This window comes from Heteronotia binoei, chromosome 3 (assembly GCF_032191835.1).
Source record: "Heteronotia binoei isolate CCM8104 ecotype False Entrance Well chromosome 3, APGP_CSIRO_Hbin_v1, whole genome shotgun sequence".
NCBI classification, from domain to species: Eukaryota; Metazoa; Chordata; class Lepidosauria; order Squamata; family Gekkonidae; genus Heteronotia; species Heteronotia binoei.
This window is the reverse complement of record NC_083225.1, coordinates 172,872,723-172,887,516: the sequence shown is the minus strand read 5'-3', so window position 1 is coordinate 172,887,516 and position 14,794 is coordinate 172,872,723. Positions and strand designations below refer to the sequence as shown.

General features: G+C 43.5%; 1 protein-coding gene across 2 annotated transcripts in view; it reads left to right on the top strand.

Annotated features, from left to right (window-relative positions):
- Nucleotides 1-14,794, top strand: part of CNTN5 (contactin 5) — an 897,557-nt gene that overhangs the window by 453,530 nt on the left and 429,233 nt on the right. The gene's annotated exons all lie outside the window — the stretch shown is intronic.

The window sequence follows — 14,794 nt, the reverse complement described above, 5'->3', positions numbered from 1 at the left end:
TGAAAATAAGAGAATTTGCCGAAAGCGAAGTTGTTGTCTCCCCACCCCATCCCCGACTCCTGCTACAAAATTCTCAGGTGTGTGGCTATGTCAGCAACCCAGCTTTAGGCCCATTTTTTTTTTGTTGTTTCTGATTGTTATATCACAGCAATTTTAAAAGTTTTTTGTACGAACTGTTACCACATGGTGAGTCATCCAGTGAAGCAGGTAGGGCTGAGCAAATTTCTCCTTTTTTTTTTTTGTTTCCATATAAGGTGACAAATCTTCAGGTGGAAGTCTGAAGTTCTCCTGGAATTACAGCTCATCTCTAGACTACAGAAATCAGTTTCTCTGGAGAAATTGTCTGCTTAGTAAGGTGGACTCTATGGCATTATACCCCATTGAGGTCCCTCCCTCCTTGCACCCTGACTTCCCCAGGCTTCGCCCCCCCCAATTCTCTGAGAATTTCACAACCCAAATTTGTGAACACTGTTTCCACTTTTTGCGCTATACCTCAAAGTCCCAGTTTCAAATTCCCACTCTGCCAATAATCCTCAAACTGAAGCTTTATCCTGCCCAGATGGAAGTTCTACGTGAGCAGAAAGTGTCTGACCTAGGGTTGCCAAGTCTGACTCAGGAAATATCTGGGGATTTTGGGGGTGGAACCAGGAAACTTTGGGGGTGGAGCCAGGAACAAGGGTGTGACAAGTACAATTAAACTCCAAAGGGAGTTCTGCCCATCGCATTTAAAGGGACCGCACGCCTTTTTAAATGCCTTCCTTCTGTTTGGAAATAAAGGATAGGGGCACCTTCTTTGGAGGCTCATAAAATTGGACCCCCTAGTCCAATCTTTTTGAAACTTGGGGGGTGTTGTTCGAAGGGGCACTGTATATTGTGCTGAAAATTTGGTGCTTCTACCTCAAAACACAGCTACTCCAGAGTCCCAGATACCCATGGATTAATTCTCCATTATACCCTATGACAGGGGTGGCCAACGGTAATAATAATAATAATAATAAAATTTTATTTGTATCCCGCCCAGCCCGCCTAGGCAGGCTCAGGGCGGCTAACAGCATTTCATAAAACATACAATGATAAATATAAACTTTAAATTTAACAAATATAAAACTTTAAATTTAACATCATTTAAAAACCAGTCAATATAATTAAAATTTTTATAGCTTAATCTGACAGTGACGATGGCATTTTTGACGCTAGTTCTGTCAGTTTACACAGTTTACACAATGACATAGGTCCTTAAATAGGACCGTGTTGGCGGATCCTTAATTAACAGCCTTATTCAGCAGTCCGTATATGCTAGCTTGAAGAGGGTGGTCTTGCAGGCCCTGCGGAACTGATCAAGGTTCCGCAGGGCCCGCACCTCCTCAGGGAGCTGATTCCATAGGGCAGGTGCCGCGATTGAAAAGGCCCGTGCTCGGGTGCTCTGAAGTTTGATCTGGCTGGGGCTGGGGCTGATGGGAGTTGTAGGCAAAAAAACATCTGGAGAGCTACCGTTGGCCACCCCTGCCCTATGGGAATTGGTCTCCATAGGGTATAATGGAGTGCACAGCAGACATTTCCCTCCCCCACACACACACTTTCTGATAACTCTGAAGCAGGGGGGAGTGCCTCCAAACCAGGGGATCCTCTGCCCCCACCTGGGGATTGGCAACCCTAGTCTGACCCAGGATTTGAGGTGTTAAACCAGTCTGGATTGCAATCCCTTGAAGGGTCTGGGAGTGCTTGAAGGGTCTGGGGGTGCTCGTTGATCCAGCTGCGGAACAAACAGCTGGCAGCTGTGCCCAGGAGTGCCTTTCATCTGTTTCAACTGATCAGCCTTCCCCAGGCAGATAAGGCCTACTGTTTCCTTATGCTGATCAGGCCTTGAATTCAGCAGGAGCTCACAGGAGCACAGCTCCTGAACCTTTCTGAGGGTTCCCCCTCCTCCTCCCCACCTACCTACCTTGTCCAATGAAAAGTAGGTGCAGCTGCATAACAATCCCTGGATGAGCCCCACCACTTATTTTACTACCAGATGACCCCTGATACTGATTATCCTTGCTTTATTTCAATGTCAATGTGCTACCTGGGCAATGTTTAAAGGCTTCATGTTGCTTCTGCCAATATCATTGAGGTTTGTAATGTTATTACTTGCCTTAACGGTTCATTTGCAAAGTTCATGTCCTACATTATTGGAATACAGTTTTCATTCTCTAATCAGAAGGGTCATCTCATAAAAGCTTTGTTGCTGTAAATAGCATATGTAAAGGGGTTTTAATTCCCTAAAAACCAAGATCATACAGAAATGCGTTTTTTGTTTTTTAAAAGTTGCATTGCTATCCAGTCATTCCTACTTTAAAAAGCTATAGGGTGTCCAAACAAAATTAGCTGTGTTCCCATCGCCCAGGGTATAAATAATTATCTATGCAAATATTGAATACAAGAGTCTTGCATCCTGCAGAGTAGAATAAAACAAGATGGGATGTACTGGATTGGAACAATTGTCTTCTGGGGTCATTTTGTAGAAAAATAGGTGGTGGAGCTCATTAGCATACCTCATTAGCATATGCCCCCTCCAGCAGCCAAAAGCAACCTGATGCAAGAAAGGAAAGCCCTGGGCAAGCGAGGCCTGCTTGGGCTGGCTAGAAATCCAGCCAGCTCAAGCCTCCCTCACCTGGGGCTATCCTTGGCTGCCCTCCCCACAGTCAAAAGGCCAGCAAAGCACCCACTACCCAAAATCATATAAGAAGTGGAGAAAGGGAGGCGTGGGCTTCTCTAGGGATTAATGAAAGCTGCTGGCGGTGTGGCAAAGCCCCTGGTGGCTGGCTGGTAGGGTTGCCAATCCGCAGATGGGGGCAGGGGATCCCCCGGTTTGGAGGCCCTCCCCCTGCTTCAGGGTCGTCAGAAAGCGGGGGGAGGGGAGGGAAATGTCTGCTGGGAACTCTGTTATTCCCTATGGAGATTTATTCCCATAGAAAATTGTGAAGAATAGATCCGCAAGTATCTGGGGCTTTGGGGGGGGGCTGTTTTTTGGGGTAGAGGCTCCAAATTTTCAGTATAACATCTAGTGCCTCTCCCCAAAATACCCCCCAGGTTTCAAAAAGATTGGACCAGGGGGTCCAATTCTATGAGCCCCAAAAAGAAGGTGCCCCTATCTTTCATTATTTCCTATTGAAGGAAGGCATTGAAAAGGTGTGCCATCCCTTTAAATGGGATGCCCAGAACTCCCTTTGGAGTTCAATTATGCTTGTCACAGCCTTGATCTTGGCTCCACCCCCAATGTCTCCTGGCTCCACCCCCAAAGTCCCCAGATATTTCTTGAATTGGACTTGGCAACCCTACTGGCTGGTTGCCTGCTCTCCTAATCCAGGGATTGTTATGCAGCTGTACCTACTATTCAATTGACAAGGTGGAGGGGAGGAGAAGGGGGGCCATCAGAAAGGTTCAGGAGCTGTGCTGCTGTGAGGTCCTGCTGAATTCAAGACCTGATTGTTCTTATATCTTAGCCTTATGAAATGAAAGATCCCAGGGAACTAAGTCACGAGATGGATGATGTGTACAAGGGAAAGGTCAACATTTTATTTTGAGGAGGGGGGAGAAGACAAGTTAAACATTGAATGTTTTCTTCTGAAAGCCATGCATGGTTGTGTCCATGGGCCACCAGTTTCCTGGATCAGGTACTGGGTTATCACTAATGCATTGCTTCCCTCTTCAAATTCTTTATATAATTGTCTGAAAGGAGGGAAGGGGGCTGGAGAATCTTTGGCATCCCTGGTTGTCTAGTGGAGTTTGGGCTACGCTTAACAGCCTCAGGCATTTCACCACATGGCCGAAAGGCTGCCCAGCTGTGAAACCAGCAAGATCTCTATAAGTCCCTGGGATAACAAGAGACTTGGGTGTTATGCTGGGTTGGTCCTGTGGACTGCAATGGATTTCAGCCTTCCCACGTAAAAGGTTAGTTTAATTAAGTGTTAGCAAAAGCTGTTTACAGGCATCTCCTGCCATGCTGACAATACAGCCAGTGATTAATTTGCAGGATTCCTGGGGGAAAGTAAACCACAGAAAGGTCTTAACAAAGCACAGCAAGGTGAACGGAATGCTGTAAAATATTTAGCAGGCACTAAACCGCAGCGTGGAATATTATCCCAAGATCAGGCAATGCTGAGGAATAGATTGTAGAAAGCAACAAAGAAACAGGGATGCAATGGGGAAAGTTAAATCCCCTGCCCAAGCAATATATTTCTAATAAAGCATACTAGATTATTATCCATTTTCCTCTGTTAAATCACCACCACCACCACCCACAAGAACGGTACATAAAGGCTTCCATCCTAATTATAGTTACTAGGGATTAAGTCTCATTGAAAACTTAGGATGCATTCACACTACAATAAATATTGCGTTTTGCAACTGGATTTTTACTGTGTAAGAATAGCAAAAAATGGACTAGACGACCCTGGAGGTCCCTTCCAACTCTATGATTCTATGACCTGAGCTAGGGGCTTTCAAGGCAAGTGAGAAGCAGACATAGTTTGCCATTGCATTGCTCTGCACAGTCTTTGTTGGTGGGGGAAGGGGAGGGGAAGCTGAAGATATGGAGAACATAAAGGAAGGTGGGAAGAAGAAAAGGAATCAGGAAAAGGGAAGAGGCTATGGGGGCTTTCAAAGAAGGGAAACAGAAAATAGTGGTGAAGGTAGGGTTGCCAAGTCTAACTCAGGAAATAGCTGGGGACTTCGGGGGTGAAGCCATTCCAAATAAATAAAAATAGAGCAGTGCAGTTCCCCTAAATACAGTCTTCATGTCCTCATCCTCTTTTTTTTTTTTGCCTTTTTTGTTCCCCTGCAGCACACTCACAAAGCAGCCAAAATAAATAGTTTGCATGTCCACCCTTTTGTGATCTCCCTGGGGCAATGGTAGATAGTTTCACTCACCAGAGTTGCTGAATGTAACAATCTGCTGTATTTCAACCAATTTAGGAAGACAGCAGTCTAGGAGGTGGAGTTTTTTCTATCCCATAATCAGGTTCTAGTTAACTCTTTACTATCCCCTTCACTATACAAACAGCTTCTGAAAGGAATGCAAAATGAACAGAGGGACTGGGCTCTCTCTCTTCCTCTCTCACACACATGGCTCTTCCTGCTTACCCTACCCCCATGAGCTTCAGTCTTGCTGAGATTTAAAGGCACATGCACACACCCCTTCCAAAACATAAGCAGTTTGCTAGCTTCTAAACCTGCTTGAGATCTAAAGGTACATGGTGGCTGTTGGCTGGCAGCAGGGAGGAGCCTGCAAAAACGGAGGATTCCCCCACCTGGAACTTAGGTGGAGGGAGAAATGAGATTCTCCTACCACAAGTCCTTGTGGGTCTCTTACTTACTTTTTTCTGATCTGGTGCCAAACTGAGCTTCCTGTGTCTGCTACCTAATTTGATCTTCACTGTAATAAGAACATTTAAAATTGGGAGGGATGGTGGCTCAGTGGTAGAGCATCTGCTTGGGAAGCAGAAGGTCCCAGGTTCAATCCCTGGCATCTCCAAAAAAGGGTCCAGGCAAATAGGTGTGAAAAACCTCAGCTTGAGACCCTGGAGAGCCGCTGCCAGTCTGAGAAGACAATACTGACTTTGATGGACCAAGGGTCTGATTCAGTATAAGGCAGCTTCATATGTTCATATGTTTAAAATAATTGTGTAATCATACGTATCCATTTTACTTTTTATAAAGGCCTTGCTATAATAGATTGGAAGTTTAGTGACATAAAGCTACAACGCACACACAAACCTTGAAGCTATGAGCAGAGAGATGGCATGAGATTCCATTTAACTTCTCACGCCAGGCAGGTTTTTCTATGGATCATTTACTTCCTTTGTGAGCTGTTTGTTACTCTTGCACACATTGATTTGTAGACTGGGTAAGTTTACCAAGGGTCATTTTGCACATTATTCAGATGGAAACCCAACTTTTCATTATGCTCAAGTAGCTGTATCCAGTCACTGGTCTCAGCGAAGCCATGTCATTGATGCATGTGTCAGATTTATTGTTATTTTATTTATTTATTTACCTTCTATTTATATCCCGCCCATTCCAAAATGGACTCAGGGTGGCTAAATAAATAGATTCATACTTTACACTTTAAATGTACGCTAGGAGTGAGTCTGATTTCAGTTATGTAAAAAAAAGAATTAAAAAGACTTCACTCAAATATCCGCATTGCAGTTTTGTTTTTCTCTTGTGACAAATGAATCTAGTTAATCTTCACTCTCCAAATTAATGAATTTTGCAGTATTAGTTTTGTATTATTGGGTATAGACAGCATATACAAATCTATCACATATATGTGATGGAAAATGGAGTAAAAATAGCATTGATGAAGCAACTTGCCATGTTAAGACTCATCTCCTGCTTTCTGTGCCCCTGCCTTTAGAGGTGAGGCAGTTACTATATACAGGGCCCTTTCTGTGGTGGCACCTCACCTTTGGAATGCCCTCTCCCTTGAGGCTTTCCTGGTGCCTGCCTACCATACTGCCTTTTAAACTCCAGGCCAAAGCATTTATTTTTACCCAGGCATTTAATTAAGAGGGTTTTAAAAATGTTCTTTCATGGTCTGCTTCTAACTCTGAGGACTGATTTATAAGTTTATAAACCCGTGACAAGATATAAAATTGCTAAGGTACAAAAATGGCCAGTCACTTTCTCTCAGCCTGATGTACCTCACAGGGTGGTTGTTGTGAGGAGAGGAGAAGGTACTTGTAAGCTGTTTTGGACTCCCATTGGGCAGAAAGATGGGGTATAAATAGGGTTGCCAGGTCTATGTTAGAAAATGCCTGAAGATTTTTGGGGTGGATCCGGGAGAGGGTGGGGTTTGGGGAGGAGAGGGGAGGGGCCTCAGCATGGTACAATGCCATAGAGTCCACCCTTCAAAGCAGCCATTTTCTCTAGGGGAACTGATCTCTGTCAGCTGGAGATCAGTTGGAAAAGTGGGAGATCTCCAGGCCTCACCTGGAAGCTGGCAACTGTATAAGTGTGTCTTGGGTGCATGAGCAACAATGCAGTTCTTAACAGTTCTGGCCTCACTGGCAGACCTGCTGATGGCACCTGAGTCTTGGCCACTGTGTGACACAAAGTGTTGGATTGGATGGCCATTGGCCTGATCCAACATGGCTTCTCTTATGTTTTTAGACTTACACCTTTCTAAGCCCTTTGACTTCAGTGGACTTAGACAAGTGTAACTCTGCTTATGATTGTATTGTGAGTATGGAGAATCTCCAAAACCAGCTCAGCATTCCCACTACTGAATTGATGACTCGTCATCTAACCAAATGGCACCTCATCTATTTTGAGGTGTGGTTTTTTCATATAACACTTCTCCACCTTTACTGCTCTGCAATTTAGATTTTATACGAAGAATTGTTTTCTGAAAATATTTGGCTCTTTTTTAAAAAAATAGGTTATTTTTATGGCTGCCCAAGACTTATGATAGTAATTTGTTTTTTTATCTCAAGTATGCCTAAAAGCTTCTTGGTTGTAACATAAACCATAGGAAGTGTATATGAGTGGTTTTTCCTTGTCATTAGAACACTGGTACAAAATTATAGCCTCATAATGTGCCAAGTGTTGTGGCATATATTTCATTTTTATAATGCAGTACTCCAGGTAGCAATAAAAAGAGATACATACCTGGTATAAATATATACAAATATTTAGCTAAAATATGTGACACCATCTCTTATGGGGGGGGAGGGCAATGTGACTGAACTTCCACCCAACTGGGCCATAAACAATATTTAATGTTGCCTTCCCTCTAATAAAATAAATGAGGTGAATTTGTGTCATACACAGATCACTGCTCCTCATTCATACCTGATAATATACCCTGAGGATGGAACCAAAATCTGTCTCATCTAAATAGCATTCCAGACTTTGCTGTTCTGAATTAAGAAGAAGAGTTGGATTTATACCCCACCCTTCACTCGGAGTCTCAGAACGGTTTACTATCGCCTTCCCTTCCTCTTTCCACAACAAATAGCCCATGAGGTAGGTGGGGCTGTGAGAGGTCTGAGAGAACTGCTCTTGAGAGAGTAGCTCTGAGAGAACTGTGACTGACCCAAGATCACCCAGCTGCTGTATGTGGAGGAATGAGGAATCAAACCCAGTTCTTCAAATCAGAGTCCATTGCTTTTAACCACTACACCAAACTGGCTCTGAGTTACTTGCTCTTGTTTGCAAAACTGAAGCTCTGCATTAGGAACAGTCACCTTTTAACTATTTATTTCTTCATATTTCTATCCCATCATTTCCGGAAGGCCTCAGGGGAGGCCAGATCAGAATAAAACAAATTACATAACTTCTGAAACAACTAATCAAACATAAAACCAAATAAACTAATTGACAAAGTAAAATATAGAAAAAAAATCAGATGGTGACCATTTCAATAACCTGATGCCTGGCTGAACAATAACAATGAATGAAAATAGCCATAATCAATCACAACTCCAAAGTGGACCAGCATGTGACAGGGAGGCAATATCAGTACGTGTAAGCTGCAACTATTCAATTCCTTCTGTTCATCTACTTGGGTGTCAAACATATGGCTTGTGGGACCTGTGAGCAACTGGCTCTCTCCTGCTTCCTTCTCTGGGGCTGCTGCACTGTCACCAAGCCTCCCTTCCCTCCACTTACTGAGATCCCCACCCCTCCTCCTCTTTTGTGGAGGAAGGGAACGGGAGGAAAAGAGGGAGAAGCTCCCTCAGTCACTATCTTCTGCTTCCTTCTCTGGGGCTGCTGCTGTGTCATCAAGCCTCCCTTCCCTCCACTTACAGAGATCTTCACCCCTCCTCCTCTTTTGTGGAGGAAGGGAAGGGGAGGAAAAGAGGGAGAAGCTCCCTCAGTCACTACCTTCTGCTTCCTTCTCTGGGGCTACTGCTGTGTCATCAAGCCTCCCTTCCCTCCACTTACTGAGATCTTCACCCCTCCTCCTCTTTTGTGGAAGAAGGGAAGGGGAGGAAAAGAGGGAGAAGCTCCCTAAAGTCACTATCTTCTGCTTCCTTCTCTGGGGCTGCTGCTGTGTCATCAAGCCTCCCTTCCCTCCACTTACAGAGATCTTCACCCCTCCTCCTCTTTTGTGGAGGAAGGGAAGGGGAGGAAAAGAGGGAGAAGCTCCCTCAGTCACTATCTTCTGCTTCCTTCTCTGGGGCTGCTGCTGTGTCATCAAGCCTCCCCTCCCTCCATTGGCTGAGGTTTCCTCCTCCGCCTTTTGGGAAGAAGGATGGGAGAGGGAAGGAGCCAGAGAGAGAGAGAATCAGTCCTGTGGCATCTTTAAGACCAAAAAAGATTTATATCAGGTATAAGCTTTTGTGTGCGCACACACTTCAGAGGGAAGGAGGAAGGGAGAAATATTATTATTCCGACAAGTACTAGTTACATTAAGATCATCCTGCTCTGCTGTTTACTTTGAGACCTGACCACAAACATATTAGAAAGGAAAGAGGGCAGTAAAGAGATGCATCTGGGATAAAGGGAATTAAAAGAAAATTATTTTGGCTTATTCAGAAAAGTTGTGGGGGAGGGGAGTAGATTAGATTTCTCTGGGCCTATCTGAGAATCTGGAATTTTATTTTCTTTCAAAAAGACCTTGATTAGGAAATACAACACTTGAATTAGATTCCTTTGTTCAGTGACTGGAATTAGAGGGCTATATATTTAAAAATACATTTATGTTTCCATACATTCCAGTTCAACATGTGATCTCACTCTCTCCCCTCCCCCCTCACTGGCTGCCTTTCTTCACATTCCCCCCCCCCCCTTTATTTTTAAACTGTTTCATTATCAGCACTAGGACTGCCTGGATTTTGCCAAGTCTAAAATCAACACCTTATTTCACTTGGAGAGATCCCCCTTACCCGTTCTAACAGATGGAGGGGGGAGGAGAAGAGAAACCTAACAGCACAGTTTGCAATCTTTATTAATGGAAGGGAACAAGAGTCCAGTAGCATGTTAGTGACAAAGAAAAATGTGGCGGGGCACGAGCTTTTATGAGTCATCGCTAACATCTTCAGATACAGCTAGAATGTGAGTCCATCTGTCCTTATATCTTGGAGAGTAAAGTGATTTCAGATGCCAATGACAATAGCAGATGGTGGTTGATGAGAGAAGAAACTAAGGTCTCAATTCAGTCCAGGAGGATGCATTTTCTGACTCTTGAGCTTAATTATCAGTTGCACTTCAGCATTATCTCTCCAATCTCCCTCTAAAATCCCTTTGTAAAAGAACTGCTAGTCTTAGGTCAGCAACTGAATGTCCTGGAAGGTTAAATTTTCCACCACTGGTTTTTGAATTATGTGGTTTCTACTAGAAGTAGAAAGAGTCCGGTAGCACCTTAAAGACTTAACAAAATTGTGGTAGGGTATGAGTTTTTGTGAATCACTGCTAATTTCTTTGGATTTATGTCCATTTATTCTTTGCATCCTTCTGCACTGAATCGTCCTGGACCAGTTGAGACTTCTCCACATCTACTACCCTTCTGCATATCACATCTAGTCCAATCATGCCTGTTATTGTCATTCACCTGCTATTGCCATTTGGTATCTGAAATAATCTTTATAAAGTTTATATCTTCAGTACCTCATGTTACATTTATGGCACACATGGCCTGGCCTGACTGTGTGATATTTATGTCAGATCCAGCCCTCGTAACAAATTAATTCAACACCTCTGATCTACTTTCTCTCTGTGTGCCCCTAAGCAACACTGCACAAAAGTACACCCTTGACGCAATGGTATTCAAGGTTATATTTTACTCTCCTTCTGCCATGGCATTCTTCCATTGAAAAGAGGCATATGTGCATTGTGGAACAGTTACACCAAGAGATCCTTGATGAAATCCTATTCGTGGCCACATCTAGGCTGCTTTTTGTGCAGTGTTGACCCAACAGGCATGTGCACATCAGCAATACAGAAGGAAAGATAAAGAGGAACAGAATTATTCAAACTGTAAATGCTTCAATTTGGAAATTAGTTTTTGATATCCTCCTGCTAAAGCAAGTATTAATGAAGAGTCAAAAGAGTTGCAAAGTGGCACTGTGCAGCAATGAAGACATGGAAGGAGAGAACACTACTCACTCTTAATTCTGATTCCTCCCTTGCAAGCTAGATCTCATCAACAACATTTTGGGTTCACTTTCCTACTTGCCCAGCATGTTTCAGACCAGAAGGACTTCATTTGTATATTAGGCCACACCCCTGATGTCAACATTGTTTACCACAGGGCTTTTTTTCTTGAAAAAGCCCAGCAGGAAATCATTTTTCATATTAGGCCACACCCCCTGATGCCAAGCCAGCTGGAATTGTGTTCCTGTGCGTTCTTGCTTTAAAAAAAATCCTGTCTATAGCTCTTAGGATGCCAGCCTCCTGGTGGCACCTGGAGATCTGGAATTACAACTGATCTCCAGAAGAGAAAGACTAATTTCCCTGGAGAAAATGGCTGTTTTGGAGGTTGGGCGCCATGGCATTGTACCCCGCTGAGATCTTTCCTTTCTGAAGGCTCCACCTCCAAATCTCCAGTAATTTCCCGACTCAAAGCTGGCAACCATAATAACTCTGGACAGTGCATTTGTTCTTTATGCCAGGATTGTACAAAGTGGATATAAAGAATAGACTTGGAGACAAAATTTTGGGAGCCCCAGTGACCCTTCAGGTCCATAAAACTGTTGCCCAGTTGTCCTTATATGACTGTTGTCATGTGATTTCCTTTCATATGGTATTTGAGTTGGACCAGAATGAGGAGGAGGGGGAATCTTTGTCTGATAGTACATGACAGCTCTAGTGCTGGAGAACTATTTCCTGTTTCATTTTTATTTCAGTTTTTTTCCCATATGTTATTGTGAATCTTTTGAGTCAGCCTGATTTAATTGCTGGTATGGGAAGTTTATTTCTTTTCATCTTTTTTTTTTTTAATACAGTGTATATGGTGTACATAAAAGGTAAAGGAAAGGTCCCCTGTGCAAGCACCAGTCATTTCCGACTCTGGGGTGACGTTGCTTTCACAACGTTTTTACGGTAGACTTTTTCTAGGGTGGTTTGCCATTGCCTTCCCCAGTCTTTTACACTTTCCCCCCAGCAAGATGGGTACTCATTTTACCGACCTTGGAAGGATGGAAGGCTGAGTCAACCTTTAGCCGGCTTCCTGAACCCAGCTTCCTCCAGGATTGAACTCAGGTCGTGAGCAGAGCTTAAGACTGCAGTACTGCAACTTTACCACTCTGCACCACGGGGCTCTTATATGGTGTCCATGCGCACACTGATTTATTGTTGTGCAAACAAAATTAAAAAATGTGTACATTTTATGGGGAAGCGTTGGTCTGAGAAAACAGAAATGGATGCAGAAATAAAGTCTGGTGTTCATTTTACACAAGGGAGAACCAAAAAAGGGATATTCAAATCAAGCTTGCAAAATCAACAGCATCCCTACTACGCACTTTGTGACTATATAAACAAATACAATGTACTCTAGGTATGCATTCCAAAGGCATGGATCTCTTTAAGTAAAAAGGGTGATATATATTGATAACTTTGCTATAGATCTTACAAAGGATGGGCGCGAACTGCATTTTTGCAGTTTGGTTCATGATTCACAGACCAAACCAGGCTGTGTCAGTTCATGACCTCTTCTTTCTGTTCACTGCCACTTTTCATGAAAAGCAGAAAACAGGAGTTTAAACAGTTCCAAACCATTTAAACCCCTGCTTTCTGCTTCCTGCCAAAAGCAGCAGTGAGCTTTGAACATGTAGAAACAGCCCAAGCAGGGGGTGAAATGGCTCTGAGGTATTAATACCCCAGCTTTCTGCTTCCCATTGTTTTTTGTGGAGGAGTAGAAAGCAGGGGTTTAAATGGTTTTGAGCCATTTAAATCCAAACAGCTGAGCATCAGGGAACAGAAGGTTTTCTGCTCTTCTTAAATCACTATGCACTGCCACAAATGGCATTAAATTCATGAAACTTTGTGGCAGCTCTTTAGTTTTCAAATATCACTTTGCAAACAATGAATTGGCCAAAATTTATGATAAACTTTAGTTTGTGAGTCAGTTTGAGCCCTTTTCTAGTTCTTAAAAGTTGTTTTAAAATAACCTCATGGATCATGATTCCCCCTCCTGCAGCAGCACTAAATTCCCTCTGAAATCCCGTTCCTGGGTCCCCTCTCCTCCAAGAACAGGATTTCAGGGAAGTGGAAAAACAGTGCTCCATTGGTGGAAATCTCTCTGGCTTTGCGAACATCTACTCTGGATGCAAGCCAATGGGTACTCTTTATGTCATTGGGAAATAAATCTAAGGTTTGCCCAAGTAAATATAATACTGAAAAGCAATCGAGGGGAATCTATTGATCCCTTGCTTGAAAAACTGCCTCTTTCAGTATGAGCCTTCTGTGTCACATCAGTCTTTTGGAATCTTTCTCCAGGGGAGGCGAAAAGGGCTGATTGTCTCCTACAGTGTTGCTGGCAATGCAAAGCTTTTGAATTTTGAATAGTCATTGCATGACGATTCCGACAACAGTATATATTTTTACCTGATCTGTAATGATGCAAGGGTATCTGTGACAGAATGCGCATAAAACAGGTTCCCTAGTGCAGCTATTTCACAGAGCTGGGAGGTAAAGAATTAAGAGTTTGATGGATAGGTTGCCTGGGTGGCCACACACCCTTTTCCTGATTGGTCAGTGCTGGCTGAGGAGAACTTTAAGAGTTACTGAGGAAAAGTGCCTTTTTGGCCTGTTTGTTGTTTCTGGAAAGTCAGTAGTGTTATGTAGGGAGAGCCAGTTTGGTGTAGTGGTTAAGTGTGCGGACTCTTATCTGGGAGAACCGGGTTTGATTCCCCACTCCTCCACTTGCACCTGCTGGAATGGCCTTGGGTCAGCCATAGCTCTGGCAGAGGTTGTCCTTGAAAGGGCAGCTCCTGTGAGAGCCCTCTCCAGCCCCACCCACCTCACAGGGTGTCTGTTGTGGGGGAGGAAGGTAAAGGAGATTGTGAGCCGCTCTGAAACTCTTCGGAGTGAAGGGCGGGATATAAATCCAATATCATCATCATCTTCTTCTTCTTCTTCTTCTTCTTCTTCTTCTTCTTCTTCTTCTTCTTCTTCTTCTTCTTCTTCTTCTTCTTCTTCTTCTTCTTCTTCTTCTTCTTCTTCTTCTTCTATTTGCTGTGTTCACTGTTAGTATGCTTGAGCTTAAAGTATGCTTCCATTACTCTCCAGATCCTGATGCCTACATTCTGATTGGCTAGTTCTAAGAGAATGGCCAATCAGGACATGAGGCATTTCTCCCAGGAAATGCAAATGAAGGATCCTGGAGAGACCCAAAAGGAAGGATTGCCATCAGTTTAAGGGGGCATGTTTAACCCAGCCCAAGTGTATTTATTGCATTGTGCTGCCTGTTTGTGTTGCAAATAAACTTCTTGAATAAACTGTTGTTGCTTACTTAAGAGCTGACTGAACTCACTTTACATTGTGTGGCCTGTTTGTGTTGGGAATAAACTTCTTGAATAAACCGTTGCTGCTTATTTAAGAGCTGACTGAACTCACTTTACAATAAGTAGCCAGACAGCTTGAGTTGGTGGGTCTGTCAGTAGGGTTGCCAAGTCCAATTCAAGAAATATCTGGAGACTTTGGGGGTGGAGCCAGGAGATGTTAGGGGTGGAGCCAAGATCAAGGCTGTGCCAAGAATAATTGAACTCCAAAGGGAGTTCCGGCCATCATATTTAAAGGGATGGCACACCTTTTCAATTCCTTCCTTCCATAGGAAATAATGAAGGATAAGGGCACCTCCTTTTGG